The following is a 17,122-nucleotide window of genomic DNA, read 5'->3' as shown; positions in this document are numbered from 1 at the left end:
TCTTGGCTGTTCAAAGCTTTGTTCTACATTCAGCGTTCTAGCCAGATTACTTGTAACCCTGTAAGGACTATCACCAGTGTCCCTTTGACCCCACTGGGAAGGCACAGTTGAAGGACACATATTTTAACATTCCTCTTTAAATTCTAGCATATGTTGTCTAGGCTGATAAGATTAGGGCAAGAGGTTAATATATATGGAGTGTTATTCTGCCGGCAATTTGATTTGGGAATTCCAGGTAATCGAACAGAAGCTATTCTGGTGTCTTCTAGGTCTGTCTCTTTGCTTCTGTGATTTAATTCTTTAATGTTCTGATATTGATGCAAGTGTGTGTGTGTGTGTGTGTGTGTGTGTGTGTGTGTGTGTGTTGAGACTAGCCTGGAACCAGAGTAACTTACTCCTTTCTGAATGCTTTTAACATGATGATGAGGAGGACCTAATAGACAGAAGGGGGTTGAAGATAATGTTGGTTGATGCCAGCACAGAACCTGCAAAAACAGAGGGAAGATTCATTGTTCTTGTAGATGCTGATGATTTATTGGCGATTCGATGCAGGAAATGTTACTTTTAACTGGGTTTCATCCTGCCCTAATAATAGCACATCATTTTTGAGTAATTACTGTGTGCCAGGCACTGTTTTGAGTACTTTAAGTGTATTAACTCATTTAATTCACAAAAGATTATACTTGTTTTACATATGAGGACACCAAAGTACAGATAGTTTAAAACAATGTGCCCAAAGTGATTTTGTTAAGGGAAGGAACTGGGATTCAAATGCCAGCAGCCTGATGTCAGAGCCTGTGTTCTGGTTTGGTATTTATTTGAGTGCAGGGGGCAAAAATTAAGGCAGGATGGCATCAGTTCTATCTTGTATATATATGAAGTTCAACCTTTTAAAAAATATTTTTTTAATTGTAAAATGTGATACGTGTGAGGGAATATATAAAACATATATGCACAGTGTAAAAAATAATAAAAGTGTATGGGACACCTGGGTGGCTCAGCGATAGAGCGTCTGCCTTCGGCCCAGGGCATGATCCTGGTCCGGGGATTGAATCTCACATTAGGCTCCCTATGAGGAGCCTGCTTCTCCCTCTGCCTGTGTCTCTGCTTCTCTGTGTCTCTTAGGAATAAATAAATAAAATCTTCAAAAAAAAAATGTACAATATGTCAGTGTAACTACTAGAAAGGTTAAGAAATGGAAGATTGCCAGTACCTTGGAAGTCTCCAGATGCCAGTAACTTGGAAGTCTCCAGAATATTGTTTCTATTTCCATTCCCCTTCCCCCTCCAGAGGTAACCACTATCTTCATTTTTCTAATTAATTATTTGTTGCTTGTCTTCATAGTGTTAACCATCTTTGTATATATTCCATATATATGGGGGGGGAGAGATGTGTTTATGTAAGTGTATATGTATTATGCATTTATATATAAATGTGCCTTGCATATGTGTGTATTTATGTATACATATATATAATGTATTTTTTGTGATTTGCTTCTTCTGCTTAGCATTCTGTCTGTGAGATTCATTCAGTTGAGTTGTGTAACTATAATTTGTTCATTTTCACTGCTCTAGGGCATTGCATGCTATGAATATGGTAGCATTCACTTATTCAATTTGTTGTTGATGAGTTTGTGTGTGTGGCTTCAGAATTTTGCTACTATGAATATTCCTGTACTTGCCACCTGGGCATTAAGTGTCAGGGACACTCTAGGACTGCATTTCTCAAACTTGAGCTTGTGTAAGAATCACCAGAAGGCCCGTTAAACATAGATTCCTGGCCCCACCCTCTGGGCTTCTGATTCAGTAAACCTGTGGTGGAAACTCAGAATCTGCATGTCTAGCAAGCTCCCAGGTGAAGGAATGTTGAACTGCTCTGGGATATGTACCAAGGAGTAGAATTGCTGGGTTGCAAACAGGAATGTTTTCCAAATTGGTCCACCAGCACCATGTACATATTTCTGTTTTTCCATAATTTAAACATATGTTGTAGCCAAACTTTAAAATTTTTAACAATCTCGTGGACTGCATAATGGTATCTCTTTGGTTTCAATTTGCACTCTCCGGTTACAGATGAGTTGAAGATTGTTTTTATATGTATTTTGGCCTTTTTATCTTCCTTGAGGTGTCTGAATGAATGACAGATGACATTTGTAATTTGTCTATAGCTTCGCTTTACTGTTTGTTTATTGCCTATTCCTTTTGCCTAAAATTTTCAGTTGTGGCTTATGTGGCGTGTTGCTAAGGATTGAGCCTTCTTGAAAGCTGACTCATGTGATTAAATCTAATATTTGCTGAGTGCTTACTGTGTGCCAGGCCAAGCCCTCTACCTGCATTGTCTCATGTAATCTCACATCAGCCCCCTGAGATAAGATAGGCATTATCATCACTATCCATTTTACAAATGTCTGACTGAAGCCTACTTAATGCATTCCCTTAAAGGCACACCTCTAGGAAGTGGCCATTGGGAACTTGAACAGGGTTTTGCCTTGCTGGTAACAACCAGTTCCTTGGAAGTCTGCAAGAGTATACACACAGTGGGAGCAAAAGAAACTTGTCTGTTCTAGATCTTGAAAGATAGCAGCCTGGAGGAGGATTTAGACTTTATAATCCAGACTTTAAGGATCTCAATTTCAGGGAGCATCTTTGGCCTTATGAATGGGAAAGTTTAATAGACTGAGCCGGAATTAGGATAGGATAACATGGAAGTAGGCAGTTTCTGTCAGTAGCCACAGGGCCCCATGGTAGTGATTTTAAGAGATGCAGATAACTGATGAATGGTTGACAGTTCTCTGAATGGCCTTGTTTTTCATGACCTCAACCTGGCTGGGCCCAGCACTGTAGTCACTGAGTAGTCCAGAGGTACACATGACTTTCTCTTCCTAGCACCTGGGCTTCTGCAAGCACTTGAAGAGACTTGGATGTCCGCTCTTGGACCCTCTGTGGTCAGCCATCCTGGTGGCTTGTGGCTCTCTCTGCGAGTGGTATAAGGATGTTATGTAGTCTGGCTTCTTGTTGATCTTTGAGCCTTGGCCTTTGAGTATTAAGTAATATTGAGACTTTGTATGTAATTTGGGTGTCTTTGAAGAGACCTAATAAATAGTGCTGCTTATCCATCTAAGTTCTAGACAAAGAATATAAGGGTCAGCAGAAAGAGAGTCAAAATACAACCTTTATTACTGATAAAGGTGAGAGTGGAGAACATGGATTAAATAAATTGGTTCTCCAAATAATCCGTCCCCGCCCCCCCCCCTTGCCTCCCATCTTCAGCAATGCTGGGTGAGGGCCAGCCTCCTACCTGGGGACCCTGCTCTTATATGTTCACCTGAGCATGCTGATACCTACACTGTATAGGCAGGCTGGCTCCCAGCATCAAAGAGGGGATGAAGATACTGAACTCTGCATGCGCTTTTGTTTCAGAGGAAAATGCCAGAGAGGCTGACAGAGGTCCGGAGTGCTATTGCTAGTGTAGCTCCCTCTACATGAAAGTAGGGAGTGAGGGTTCCCGTAAACCTTCCCCAGATTTTGGACTAACCATTGAATGCATGTTCTTCACCACCAAGCTTGGGGTCATTCAGAAGTATGAAGACTGCCCATGGCGGCGGGGTGGGGGCGGGGCGGAGATGGGCCTCTGTTAGGACTGACTTGCTTCCAACCTCATGAAGCCTTAGAAGATCAATGGTTTTACTTTTTAGAGTCCTCAAGCCTAATGCAGCATGCAAGTTGATCACAACAGTAGTTGCACAGCCTACAAAGTTAGAAGGCAAACCCATCTCGATCTCAGAAGATTTATCCTGGATGGAATTAGGACCCCAGGACCTGCCTCTGAGTGTCCCAGAGACCATAATAGAGAGCCCATGATATCTGAGGGAAAGACTCACAGTGGGCTGAGAAAACCTTCAGTTTAGCCTTACCTAAATGCTAATCAGGCTAAGCTTCTTGTCTGTAATCCATGACCTGGGAACTGAACACAAAGGTGAAAGGGAAAGGAAGACTTAAAGATGTTGAATATGATGGATGGAAGTCAGTGAAGACAGGGTTTGCCACCATCGGATATTCCTGAACCTCGCACATAGGTGGCAGTATCTCAAATGCCAGCTTTCTCAGAGAAAACGCAGAATGCCTGGGTGGATCCCCTCCCCTTGGGTGAGTACAAAGTGCTGAATATAACCTCCCACTAGGAGCCTCTCCCTGCTGGGTTTTGGTTTGCAACCAGCACATCAAAACCTGCCTCACCGTTCCCTGTGAAGCCCCAGGAGACCGTCAGCCTGGGGTTGTCACCAGCGTGGGCTGTGTCAGGTGGGTAGCCGTGGGACACTCTGTCTTGGGAGCAAGTGTCTTCAGGCTCTTGCCACTTGCTGTGAGGTTGCTTTAGCCCAAAAGGCCCTCTGCAAGGCAAGATTTCTCCGTCTGAAAAGATCAGTCCAGATTGCTTGCTTGGAATGAGGTGGATCCCAGAGCCTATGGACAAATTAAGAGCGTCCAGGGTATGGTTTCTTTTGCCTTTGAATGCAGAACAGACTTAGAGGCAGCCAATCCAGTGCTGCCCTCTAGACCTGTCAGTGATTTCAAGTGAGAACCTTGATAGGACTCTGGAATTCACTTTTAAAAATGGCAACTATTTACTTTGCTCAGTAGTCTTTAGGCAGTAGATGTTGAAATAATCTCCTTTTTCTGAGCCTCAACTGTCTCTGTGTATTCAGCCTGGGGCCCATCCATGGGCACCTCCAAAAGCTCTGAGCTGCCTCAGGCGTTTGCCAAGGGGCCAAACTGCAGTGGCCCTCCCGCAAAAGTGTTCATCATTTGGCTAAGGTCACCCCACGGGTCCTGCCTGTTTTCCGAGATCCCTGGCCTGCAGCCTCTCCTGAGGCCCACTGTCTGCTCTAGGCCCTACCTCTGTAAACAGCCACTTTCCTGGAGAATAACCACCATAAGTTGTGGTCACACATCAAGATCAAAATACCCTGTGGTTTAGGAATTAAAGCCTCTTGATGTTAAAAGCTACCTGCCCAACTATAAAAACCGGCCACACTGCACAATCAAGGCTGCAAACCACCAAGTTGAAAAACATACAGGCCATAGTAAAACATCCTTTCTTTCCTGTCCAGAGACCCGGTACCTCCAGGAGTATATTCTTCCCCAGTGTTGGGTTCCTTTATTATTTGCCAAGATATGCAGATAATATACCAAATGTGTCTCTGAAGGGGCCCAATAAATAGGACCTCTCCTCCTGAACCTAGTTCTGAACCAAGTGAAATATAAGCCAACAGAACCAACAGCTGGGAAAGGAGAATATCACCTGGTTCTGATAAAGGCTGGTCTTGAGGGTGTGGCTTTTGTCTGTTGCTAATGGGGAGCCCCAGGATTCCACAAACATGCGCACTCAGTTGTAGGCAGCTCTAGACACCCTCCCTCAGCCCCCAAATGCTGCAGATCTGCAAACTCCCAGCATGGAAAATGAGATCACCACACTTGTTTTCTGTGGGCCTGTGACTCCCCAGTGGGAGGAGTAGGGGACAAGGCTGGACACCAGCTGCCCAGATCGTTCTTTTGAATTCAGTCTTCAGATGAGTTTGTTCTTCTCTCTAGGGCAGTAGTTCACAACCTTCTTGGCCTTAAGATCCTTTTAGACTCTTAAAAATTATTGAGTGCCCCAATGAGCTTTTGCAACGTGGGTAGTATCTGTCGGTATTAGCGTATTAGAAATTAAACTGAGAAAAAACTATATTTAATTCACTTAAAAATACTAAACCCATTATATATGTAACATAAATACCAATTTAATAATTGAAAAATAGCTGTCTTTTCCAAGACAGAAAAGAGAAATTAGTGGGAACAGTAGCACTGTGCATATATGTTTTTGTAAATCTCCTTAATGCTTGGCTTAATAGGAGACAGTTGGATTCCTGTTTCTGATGCTGCTTTAGCTCTGTTACAGTATCACACATCGCCTGGCCTCAGGAATATTCCACTTGACACTTGTGAGACATTGAGAGTGAAAAGACAAATAATGTCATTCTATTAGGAGAAGAGTTTTTGCCTTTTCAGATCTCCTGGAAAGATCTTGGGGACCTCTTAGTATTCCCCAGCACACACTTTGAGAACTGCCATTCAGGATAGGAGTGATTAGTGGAGAGGAAAGAGGTGGAAGTGTTAAGAGTTAACAGCATTCCTTCCACAAGAAAGGAGCTTTGGAGGGGAGGAGGCATTCCCCCTTATAGGTGACACAGTGGAACTGTCCAAATGCCAGCCTTAAATCACTCACCACGGCCTTGGGTGAGAAAAAATGCTGGTCTTCAGCCCCTGAGTTGAGACCGGAACTGATGATATTAGCTCTGTAACCTCTGAGTTAGCATGCAGAGCTCCAGGGCTTCCTTCTTTATTGCTTAACCTATTGGAACACCACGGGGCAGGGTGCTGCTTGGGAAACGAGTTCAGGAATGACTTTGAACTCTGGTGTTATTGACAGTGTCCTATTCTCACTGTAGCACGTTTCTGGAAGCTGTGCTGTGAACGTTATTTTCTCACAAGAATAATGGTATAATTGGGTTGGCTTTATCTTATCAAGGACTTAGAATTAGATAAATCATCACTATGGCCAGCTATTCAGATTAAATCAGAGTTATGGAGACTGTAAACGTCTGTAACCATTTTTAAAAAGTGAAACCATTAAAAAGAAAAAAAGAAACTATGCTTTAGGTTTTATGAAATGGGCCTAATTATAGATGAACACAAGGGAGCCTGGAGTATGGGAAGCATGTGAAGAGATTACATACAATAATTATTTCTTCATCAATATCACCTACTGAAAATTCATATATTCGCTATATGTATTTGCTGATAACTTTCCATGTGTAGGGATGCCTGGGTGGCTCAGTGGTTGAGTGTCTGCTTTCAGCTGAGGGCGTAATTCCGGGGTCTTTGGGATCGAGTCCTGCATGGGGCTCCCTGCATGGAGCCTGCTTCTCCCTCTGCCTGTGTCTCTGCCTCTCTCTTTATGTCTCTCATGAATAAATAAATAAAATCTTAAAATGAATTTTTTCCCTGTGTACTTTTAGAGGAGCATAAGGGAAGTGGAGGGGTTTTGAATTGGGAGGCTTATTAAAAAAACAAGATGTTTAGGGGGCCTGGGTGGCTCAGTTGGTTAAGTGTCTGCCTTCAGCTCAGGTCATGATCCCAGGATCCTGGGATCGAGCTCAGCAGAGTGACTGCTTTATCCTGTCCCTCTGCCTGCCGCTCTCCCTGCTTGTGTTCTCTCTCTCTCTCTCTTTCTCCCCCCTGTCTCTGTCAAATAATAAATGAAATCTTAAAAAAAAAACCAACAAGATGTTTATGCAAGTTTGAGCTGATATATCTTTCTCCCCAATTTTTCCCTAGTGTACAGAAACATTGGAATTATTTTAAACGGAGCTATTATTTCAGATAACAGTTATATGTGAGAATCATTTAAGGAAAAAAAATTACAATAGTAGCAGGTAGATTTGTCACTTGGTCTTTTTTTTTTTTTAAAAAAAAAAAAAGATTTTCTTTATTCATGAGAGACACAGAGACATAGGCAGAGGGAGAAGCAGGCTCCATGCAGGGAGCCCGATGTGGGGCTTGATCCCAGGACCCTCAGATCACGACCTGAGCCAAAGGCAGACGCTCAACCACTGAGCCACTCAGGCATCCCAGTGGTCTGAATTCATATAGAAGTTCCAATGCTTAGCCAGTTAGGTAGTATGTGTCACTGTGTTTGGATACTTTGTGATGTTTTTGTCCTTGGCCATGATAAGGATGGTCCCAAAAGCCATTTTGTGCTGGTTTGAATATCATCCCTAAATTGACTAGCTAAGTAACCAGGGCACTTTCCTTTCAGTATGCTTCCTTGCCTGAAAAATGGCAGTATCACAGTACCTACCTCATAGAGTCATTGTAAAGATTATTGGGATACGATGCATGAAAGGCATGGACATGCAGATCCTGGAACATGGTAACCACTCAATAAATATTAATAATCAGCCAGACTAAATGAATTTAGTTAGATGAATTACAAGTAGATTATAAACAAAGTGTGATGCTAAGTAATGTACTAGTTGATGACAGTTTGAAAATTTTGTATACGCCTACTGCAATCTTGGGCCGCCTGGGTGGCTCAGCGGTTGAACATCTGCCTTGGGCTCAGGTCATGATCCCGGGGTCCTGGAATTGAGTCCCATATCAGGCTCCCTGCAGGGAGCCTGCTCCTCCTCTGCCTGTGTCTCTGCCTCTCTCTCTCTCTCTCTGTGTGTTTCTCATGAATAAATAAATAAAATCTTAGTGTCCTTTAAAGGCAGAGACACAGGCAGAGGGAGAAGCAGGCTCCCAGAGGGAGACTCGATCCCGGCATTCTGGGATCACGCCCTGAGCCAAAGGCAGATGCTCAACTGCTGAGCCATTCAGGTGTCCCTCTATTTTTTTTTTTTTTTTTTTGTTAAAGCTTATTGCAATCTCTGGTGAGTGTACTGAGTTGATGGGGCAAAATCAATGTAAGGCAGGATCGGTCATTTTTACTGAATTGCTGTAGGCACTTGTGGAGGTTTTACTGGCAGTTTAATTGCAGAACTGCTTGAGCCACAATCTCTAGATAGTGGTACACTTTCATAAGCCAAGTCAATGAATATCTATAGTGTTGTTGGCCATTAAGTTAAATCCACAACATTTATTGGTAAGCTCTTGTCTGTATTTTGGGGTTGCACTCCACACAGCCTTGATGCCTAGGAAGACTGTTTTCACATGGCTGAGGAGATGGGTGGTGGCACACATCTCTCTGGACTTCACTTGATAGATGCTTGTACACGGTCCCAAGCTTCGACACCCTAAACCACATTTTTGTATGCAGAACTCAGACTTTTTGTCCATCAAGCTGTTGTTTTATGGTGCGGTCCTCTGGCTTTTGAGTTCAGTTTCATCAGAGTTGTAGGGTTTCTTGGCCAGCATCGATGCTATTACTTGACTTTTTGCCATTAAAGGAAATGAAAATCAGAAAAATTAAAGTACTGATACTAGAGATGTTCAAGGACTCATCCTAATAATATAATGGAGGCAAAGGTGGAAATTACCAGGTGAGTCACAGGGCGCAGTGTGTGGCCTCAGTGCGGGATTCCTTGCATCTAAGCTGGCTTAGACTGTATCATGAAGTCAAGAAAGAGTTAAAGAACCAGTTCAAAACACTGGGCTCTCCCTCCAGTGATGTACCTGGCCAAACAAAAATATCAAAGGGCAGGGTTAAACTTCACATTTCAAGCATGTTTCCAGGGATGTGAAATTCAAAGTGTCATCAGTTGGCATGGCTGACAGAGAAAAATCTTTAAAGAGTGTCAGCAGCTCTTGAATAATCTTCTTACTGTAGCTTCCATCATCATGGATGGAATGCTGTGAAATGTAGAGGATCTGGCAAATGTAATTGTCTGGTGATAAATTAGATTTAAAAAAATGAAAAAATTAGTCATATAGACTTGGTCTTGAACAGTCCATTGTTTTATTACCATGTACCCCACTAACCACTTAAAAAATGTCTTCACTAATTGTTTATTTTTGCTTATCGAATTTGAAGGACCTAACCACATAATAAAACTATTACCATAGTTGTTCCTCTTCTTTTCCCAGCACTGTCCACCTCCACCCCACAAGTACGCATCAGGGAAAGGATTCTACTTGTGTTCTTTTGCACATGAATGAATTTTTATTTGGCACATTGTTGTTTTCTTTTTCCATTTTTTTTTCCCTCAGAATTCCCACTTCATAAAATGCTTTAAAAATATTTCTCAGGTCTTCATGGAGCAAAGTGATAAAAGTCCCCATAACAGAAAAAACCAACAATATCATAATCATAGCTACCCCTTGCCTTGTGGTGAATCGGGTATTATCTTTGAGCCCTATATATATGCTTCACAGCAATGCCATGAAGCTGGTATTCTAGTAGTAGTAGTGATGGTGGTAGTAGTAGCTGTAGTAGTATAGAAGAAGCAGCCGAGGCGCAGGTGAACTTCCGTAGCTTGCTAAGTGCCCACAGGTCACACAGGGAGTGGAGACAGGATTTAAACCTAAGCAGGTTTGCTCCATTACTGCCTTGATTTCCATAAAAAGTAAGAGACAAAACAAAAAAAAAAAAAAAAAAAAGAGAGGGGGAGGTTTTCAGCTTTGTTGTCTGCATTGGATAATCTGCTTCACAGAAAAATTGTTACTAGATTCTGACCATAGAGGATCTGGAAGGGGAAAAAAAATGAAGAGATTGATGCTTTGGGGGAAAAACATCCAATTGATTAAATTTGATAAGCAAGAGAGCCTAGGTTTTAGTTAGGCAGTCTTCAGAGCCAGAAAGAAAAGATAAAAGTTTCCATTAGCTTTGGGCTGCTTTCAGATGTGAAATTTTTAGCCAACAATCATAGATAATCTTGATCACGAAGAAGATGGAGAGGCAAGGGATTGAACATCCACTGTGGCTCCCGTCGAATATTTAAAAGCTCGGATTTCGGAGTGACTTGGAGGAAATTGGAAAGCGGAGCCAGTGACCGAGGAGGACTATAAAAAAGAATCAAGAGAATGAGGACCTGAAAGAGTAGCAGATTCAGGGCTTTAAAGCTCCCAATGTTGAGACCACAGACAAAATTTTAACGGAAACAGAAATGACGTCACTGCGAGCTCAGGACCAGAACAGATAGACTAATACTAACAGGCAGGCAGTACTCCTCAACTCCTATTACACTTTTGTCCTTTCTAGACAAGGAGGTCGATCTTCAGCCTGGGAAGAGTAGAGCAAATACTTGTAAGAGGAAATTGAAACTCAAGATAGGTGAACTGATTGTGCGAGAGCGCAGGGCGGCTCTGAATGAGTTCAGCTCCTCTGGCCAGCGTGAATTCCATCCTGGGGCCAAGCGGACTTCTGCAGCCTGCCTGTAATCTGAAGAATTGTGGAGAAGAAGGGCATCACTAAATGGATCAGGGATGGGATCATGTCCAATTAAAAGCCGAGCAAAAAACAAAATCCAAGAAAGTATAGTTTCCAGAGGAAAGAATAGAGAGCCCGAGCCCCATGCTGACCTGGGGCAAAATTCTGGAACCAGTAATTACAAAAAGATGGCTTGCAGATTCAATTTTCACATGTACATGGTAGCTAGGCGACAGCAGGAGATTGTTAAAAGTGGAAAAAATAATTGTTCCTTTATTGCTTTTTGTTGCTCGGTTCTTAGACTGCAAGGCTAGGGCCGACAGGTATGCTGTGCCTGGAATCCAGAAAGGTTTCAGGAGGGAGGTGGGGGCTGGCCGTGTGGCCACTGCATGCCATGCAGGCACTTGTTTAGTGTACTGATTTATCCACCACATGTCTTGAAATTCTGTTTTAGTGAGTCGTGATGTAGACCCAGGATTCTGTAGTATAGGCTGGTGTTCCAGATTACTTGCTATTCTGGAGCAAGTTTGGGAATGCTGAGCCGTAGCAGACCCCCGTGAGTGGATTTATGTTGTCTTCCTAGTGTTGATACTATTACTCATGGCTAATGCATTGAATAACCACGTGCCAGACACTACCCCAAGTGCTCTACTCACATGATCTCGTTTAATCCTCACCCCTGCCCAATTAGTAGGTGCTGCCTTTATGGTACCTCTTGTCCAGATGGGGAACTGTGACCTCTCTGAAGTCTCACAGACACTAAGTGACGGGGCCGGTTTCAAATTCGGGAAGTCTGGCACTTTGAAAGTTCACACTCCGCACCACTCAGCTGGTAGCCCCTCTTCAAAGCCCGCCTTAAGGCTTCGGGTTGGCGGGAAGGGTGATGTCTGGGCAGGAGTCACGCCCTGTCTTTAGTACCTGAGTAGCATGGTTATGTAGACATTGGGGTGTCTCAGACTTTCTTGATGCAGAGAGCTGGGGCAGGGGGTGATGTGACTAAATCTAGGTGGAATTATTCATTTATCACGATCAAATCTGGGAAGGGTAAATGTAAATTGCTGCCCCTTGAGGCCCCAAATCAGCAAAGATCCTGGAAGCCATGACTTAATACTTTTCTGGTAAGAAAAGATCAGGGTTGTTTGGGTTGTCTACAAGCTCCGTATAAATCAACGAGCCTTTGTCTACGCTGTACCTTTTGCCTAGAATGCCCTTTCCTGCTTCCTCCTCTTTCTCCTGGCAAATTTTTAATCATCTTTAAAGACAGAGCCTAAATGTCACTTCGGCTGTGGAGTCTTCTTTGATTTCTACAGGCAGATTTATCATCCCATTCTTTCTGCTTCTTTGGCACTTTGTTCCTGGTGTTATAATTTTGTGATTATCTTTCTTAGTTTGTGCCACCCAAGTTCACAGTCACTCAGCTGGAAACGTGGGGGAGGGCATCATTCCCTTCCTCCCTCCCTTCCACTCTGAATCCCTGCCCTTACTAAGCCTCTCAGCTTTAACTGTCCACATACCGATACAATCTGCCCCCTCCTTGTTCCTGCAGCCCCTGTCCAACGCAAGTCTGTGTCCCCACACTCATACCCCAGCTGTCACTTGTCAGAGCCCTCCCCCCCCAATTTTCCCACGAAGCATCAGAGACTTCTCTATCAAATGCAATCTGCCTGTGCTTAAAATCTGTGCCTGACTCCTCACAGCCAACAGGATAACCCTAAGCCCGAAACCATTTATAATCTAACCCTGTCTGACTCTCCATCCTCAACTTTTGACTTCCTGCCTTGCTTCTTGGACTCCAGTGACACTGAACTCATTGTAATTCCCCAGGCAGTATGCTGTTTCTTGCCGCCTTGTTCCAGCTCAACAGTGACCGCCTGGCATGGCTTCCCACCACCCCACACCTCCTGACTACTCCTGGGTTCTGCATGGGAGGCCCCCGGGCCCCTCTCCTGGGCTCTGTAGGTCTCTACCTCCTGGTCACCACTTCTATTGCAGTTACTTCTTTATTTTGCTCCCACATTGAGCCCTGAGCTTCTTATAAAGGCAGTGAGGGTATCTGGTTTTGTTTCCATTGGCAAATAGATCTCAGTACGAGTTTCTGGAAAGAAATTGTGTTATAATTATTTGTTCTCCTTGGAAAGACTGTAGAGTAAGTAACTTGCCCCTTCTTCTTTCTAGATGTGAGGTCTTGAGTATTTTACCACTCCTCTGAGTGAGAACCTGTTTGCTCATGTGTAAAATGAGAATAATTTCACTGCCCCCCCCCCAAGGACTCTTGTGAGAATTAGTTGAGATAGTGATGTTTTATAAATCTTAGCATGCCATTCCAGAGATTGTGGACTACAGCCCTGATGTCCATTCTTGTATGGTCAAGAATGACTTTCATGTTTTTAAAAATGCTTTTAGAAAGTCAAAAGAAGGATGTTTTTGCCACTCGAAAATTAGATGAAATTCAGATTTCAGTGTCTATAAATAAAATTTTATTTGAATGAATAGAGCCGTGTTCATTCATTTCCCATTGTCTGTTACTGCTTTTGCATTGCAACAGCAGAACTCAGTTTCAACAGAGTTACTGTGGCTTGTCGAACCTCAAATATTTAGTATCTGGCCCTGTATAGAAAAATGTTTGCTGACCCCTACCTTATTCAAAAATTAGGAAAATGTGTGTGATTCACAACCTTCTCCTTGTACCACAGAGTACTTTTTGAGGGAAAGGTTTCTTTCTTTAAACTTTTAGAGCTTCATCCTGGGTCCACAGAGTGACCCGTTAATGTGGGGCAAGCCACACATGCCACAGTGGCATGGCTTTGGTTTTCTGAAAAGTAGGATGTTCCAATAAGAGTATGTGGACCGTTTGAAAAGACAGTGAACTTCCCACTACTGGGGTAGTTAAAGGGTAGATGGACACCCAGTTTTCATGGGTTGCTAAGGAACAGGGTGTCTTGCACTTGGTGCTATGACGCTTTGGGCTGGATAATTCTCGGTGGTGGGTGCTGTCCTGTGTATTGTGTGTTTAGCAGCATCCCTGGCCTTCAGTCACTACAAGCCAGGAGTACCCCCTTCCCCAGCTGCAACAATCAAAAATGTGCCCATACATTTAATAATTTTTGGAGCCTGTTTTTAAGAAAAAAAACACACACACATTATAGAATAGCAGCATGTTATGTGACAAATCCATTTTGTCTTGGGAAGAAGAATTTAGAAAAGTTTTAGTTGTTAAAAGTGCGTATGGAAATCTCATAAAGTGGAACACCTGGTTGGCTCAGTGGTTGAGTGTCTGCCTTTGGCTCAGGTCATGATCCCAGGATCCTGGAATGGAGTTCTGTATCAGACTCCCCAGAGGGAGCCTGCTTCTCCCTCTGCCTATGTCTCTGCCTTTCTCTGTGTCTCTCATGAATAAATAAATAGAATCTTAAAAAAAGAGAGAAAATAAAGTAATATATGAACCCCATGGGTATTTAATGTTGGTAAAGCCAGTATGTGCTTTACCGACACGGTTTCAGAAATTCTCCCAGCCACCTAATGCAGGTAGGCCCCCTTTCCTGATAAGCAGAGCAGAGAGGTTGAGCAAAGGATAACATGTTGAGGACAGGGCAGCTCGGGTGGCTCAGCGGTTTATCGCCTCCTTCAGCCCAGGGTGTGATCTTGGAGACCAGGGATCAAGTCCCACATCGGGCTCCCTGCATGGCTCCTGCTTCTCCCTCTGCCTGTGTCTCTGCCTTTCTCTCTCTGTGTGTCTCTCATGAATAAATAAAAACAATCTTAAAAACAAAAACAAAAACATGTTGAGGACAGAAATTCCCTCCACTGAAATAAGATAGAAACTCAGAAGTGAACATACCCAGTAAAATCCTGATGGACTTTATTTGGCCTTGAAATTCCATTCCTGTGAATTTGCATGAGGAGCATGTTGTTGCTCATTCTTCCACCTTAGGGCAGATCCACTGGAAAACAAAACAGTAGCAGTAGAACTAAAGAGAAGGTTACAGTTTTCTGCTAGTTTTTAGACTTTATGGATCTCTGGGTGCTGAGCCAGGTGCACGCTGCCTGAATGGCCATGTTGGAATGTGACCCCTGTCTACTGCATGCTGCCCCTCCAGAGCTCTGCTCCCACCTTTCCTCAATTGGAACCCTGCCACGGTCTCCCTTTGCAGAAACCTGGGCTGGAGGTGAAGAGGCCGACTTCTAACCCGTCAGTGGGACACAGATTTACAACACATCGGTCCATTTTATATGGTGAATGGGGGAGTTCTCTTCAGTTGTTTTGGTTAGCTAAAAGCTTTTACTTACCGAGTGCCTGCTGTTTGCCAGGCCCAGTACAAGCGCCTGGATATTTCCAGCTGGCAAGAATCAAAGTAGCATCCAGTGTCCCAAATGTGATGGGTGTTGGAAGCCCTACCCCTTACTTCTTACTTATCCCCTAATATTTTCTCTCTATTATGAAATACATAGTGTGTACACGATAAATGAGGAATAATAATAGTTTGTACCCATGTTCCTGTGCATATCTTCACATTTTACTGTACATTCTTTTTGGAAGAAAGGACTTATTACAAGTAAAATCAAAGCCGCCTGCCTGTACGACCCTTGATGCCTTTCCTATCTTGCCCTCCCCGGGGTTAGCTGCTGTCCTGTTTGGTGTTTATCACTACCTTGTGCGTTTTTATATTCTGCTTTATATGTGTCAGTAACTTCACGTCATCTTATAGACATCTTCATGTCTATACAAAAAGTATTAAACTTTATAAAAATGAAGCCATCCATCATGCTTTTATTTTTTTTGCAAGATTTATGCTACAGAGTGCTTTGTCTAATAGTTTTGCATAAACAGATTTCTGAAATTAACCAAAAAATAATAGTCAGCCCTAGGTTGATTTATAATTGAATTTCTCTTGCAGTGTTGCATGGATGTTAAGAAAACTGACTACTTGTTTGTTTGTTTGTTTGTTTGTTTGGAGATGGAACCCTGTGGATAAATGTAGCTCCAATTCTTCCTTTCTAATGTATTGAGTGTTCCTTTTTTTTTTTTTTTTTTGGGTAATGTGAAAATTTTGTTGGATGTTTAGGTAGTCTTCAGGTCCTGCTGTCATAACTGCTGCAATGAACATGTGAACATGCCTATGTATATTGACTGGAGCACCCATAGGCGTTTCCCCAGGATTATACCTAGCATGTAGGCTAGGATAGATCCACATTCATCTTCACTAGAATTGTCCAAACTGCACTCCAGTTGTGCCTGTACCAGCTTCCACTAACACCTACATGAGGGGGTGGATCCTTGACTTGATACAGTCCTTTCTTGCACATAAGAGGCTTAAAACTGTTTGCTAATTTAAGGCATCTGAACTATTATCTCACTGTTGTCCCGAATACTTTTTTGAGATTAAATACTGGGTAATATTTAACGAAGTTCAAATTTACTTTTTTCTTTATTTTCCTAGATCTGAAAAGAACAGTTTAAATATTAGATTAGTGTGGATTTTTGTGACTTTAGTATTTGCAAAACTTCTCATGCATAATCCAGGTAGTCTTTTAATTGTGAAGCTGTGTGGTATTGCTTTGACAACTGCTTTCAGTTCCTTTATTTTCTGGGACTTCTTCCTCCTTCCCAATTTCTGATTCTCCTCACCACTGCGGGTTGCTCCTAATGCTGGCCCCGCAGCTATGGCAGTCCCTCTGGCAGCCTCTGTGCCCTCTGCTTCCTCCTGTCTTTGGATGCCCATGAGGGCAGGGTGAAGTGGTCTATAATTAATGTAAGCGCTGCACGAGTTCTGTTGAGTGCTGTGATGAGTCAGTAGGGCTGGAAGACAGTGACACTAACTTGGAGAGGTAAGTGGTTAGATGGCGCTTGGTAAGATTGAGTTCTTTTTTTTTTTTTTTTGGTATGATTGAATTCTAATCACACTGGGTAGTTAGCTGTGTATGTGATAATAGGAAGATGGCAAGAAAGGCTTTCTAATTTTTAAGTATAAAAAGAAAACCGTTGTATTAATCTTTATTTATATTTTTAGTGTGTCCCCTTCAAATCAGAGAAATATATACTTTTGATTGATTGGTTTTACCTGGTAAAAAAAAATACTGTATATCGTGCAGTTAAGTATATTGTAGTTTTGTCTTGAACAGGGTATATCAAAACAAACTTCGTAGCCAGAGAACTGGATGAGAGTATAAAAATCTATATACTGGAATGCATACATTTTTCTTGAAAAGTTAAGTT

General features: G+C 42.7%; 1 protein-coding gene across 2 annotated transcripts in view; it reads left to right on the top strand.

The window, feature by feature from the left end:
• The window catches only part of CDH2 (cadherin 2), a 213,434-nt gene that overhangs the window by 12,175 nt on the left and 184,137 nt on the right, over positions 1-17,122 (top strand). Inside the window, exon 1 of one of the 2 annotated variants that reach the window (XM_072829116.1) lies at positions 16,677-16,734. The exons of the other annotated variant lie outside the window; for it this stretch is intronic. The gene's annotated coding sequence lies outside the window, so the exon portion shown is untranslated. Of the gene's footprint in view, positions 1-16,676; positions 16,735-17,122 lie in introns of those variants that run through there. 2 annotated transcript variants of the gene reach the window in all.

This window comes from Canis lupus, chromosome 6, assembly GCF_048164855.1.
Source record: "Canis lupus baileyi chromosome 6, mCanLup2.hap1, whole genome shotgun sequence".
Lineage (NCBI taxonomy): Eukaryota > Metazoa > Chordata > Mammalia > Carnivora > Canidae > Canis > Canis lupus.
This window is presented reverse-complemented; position numbering and strand designations above follow the sequence as displayed.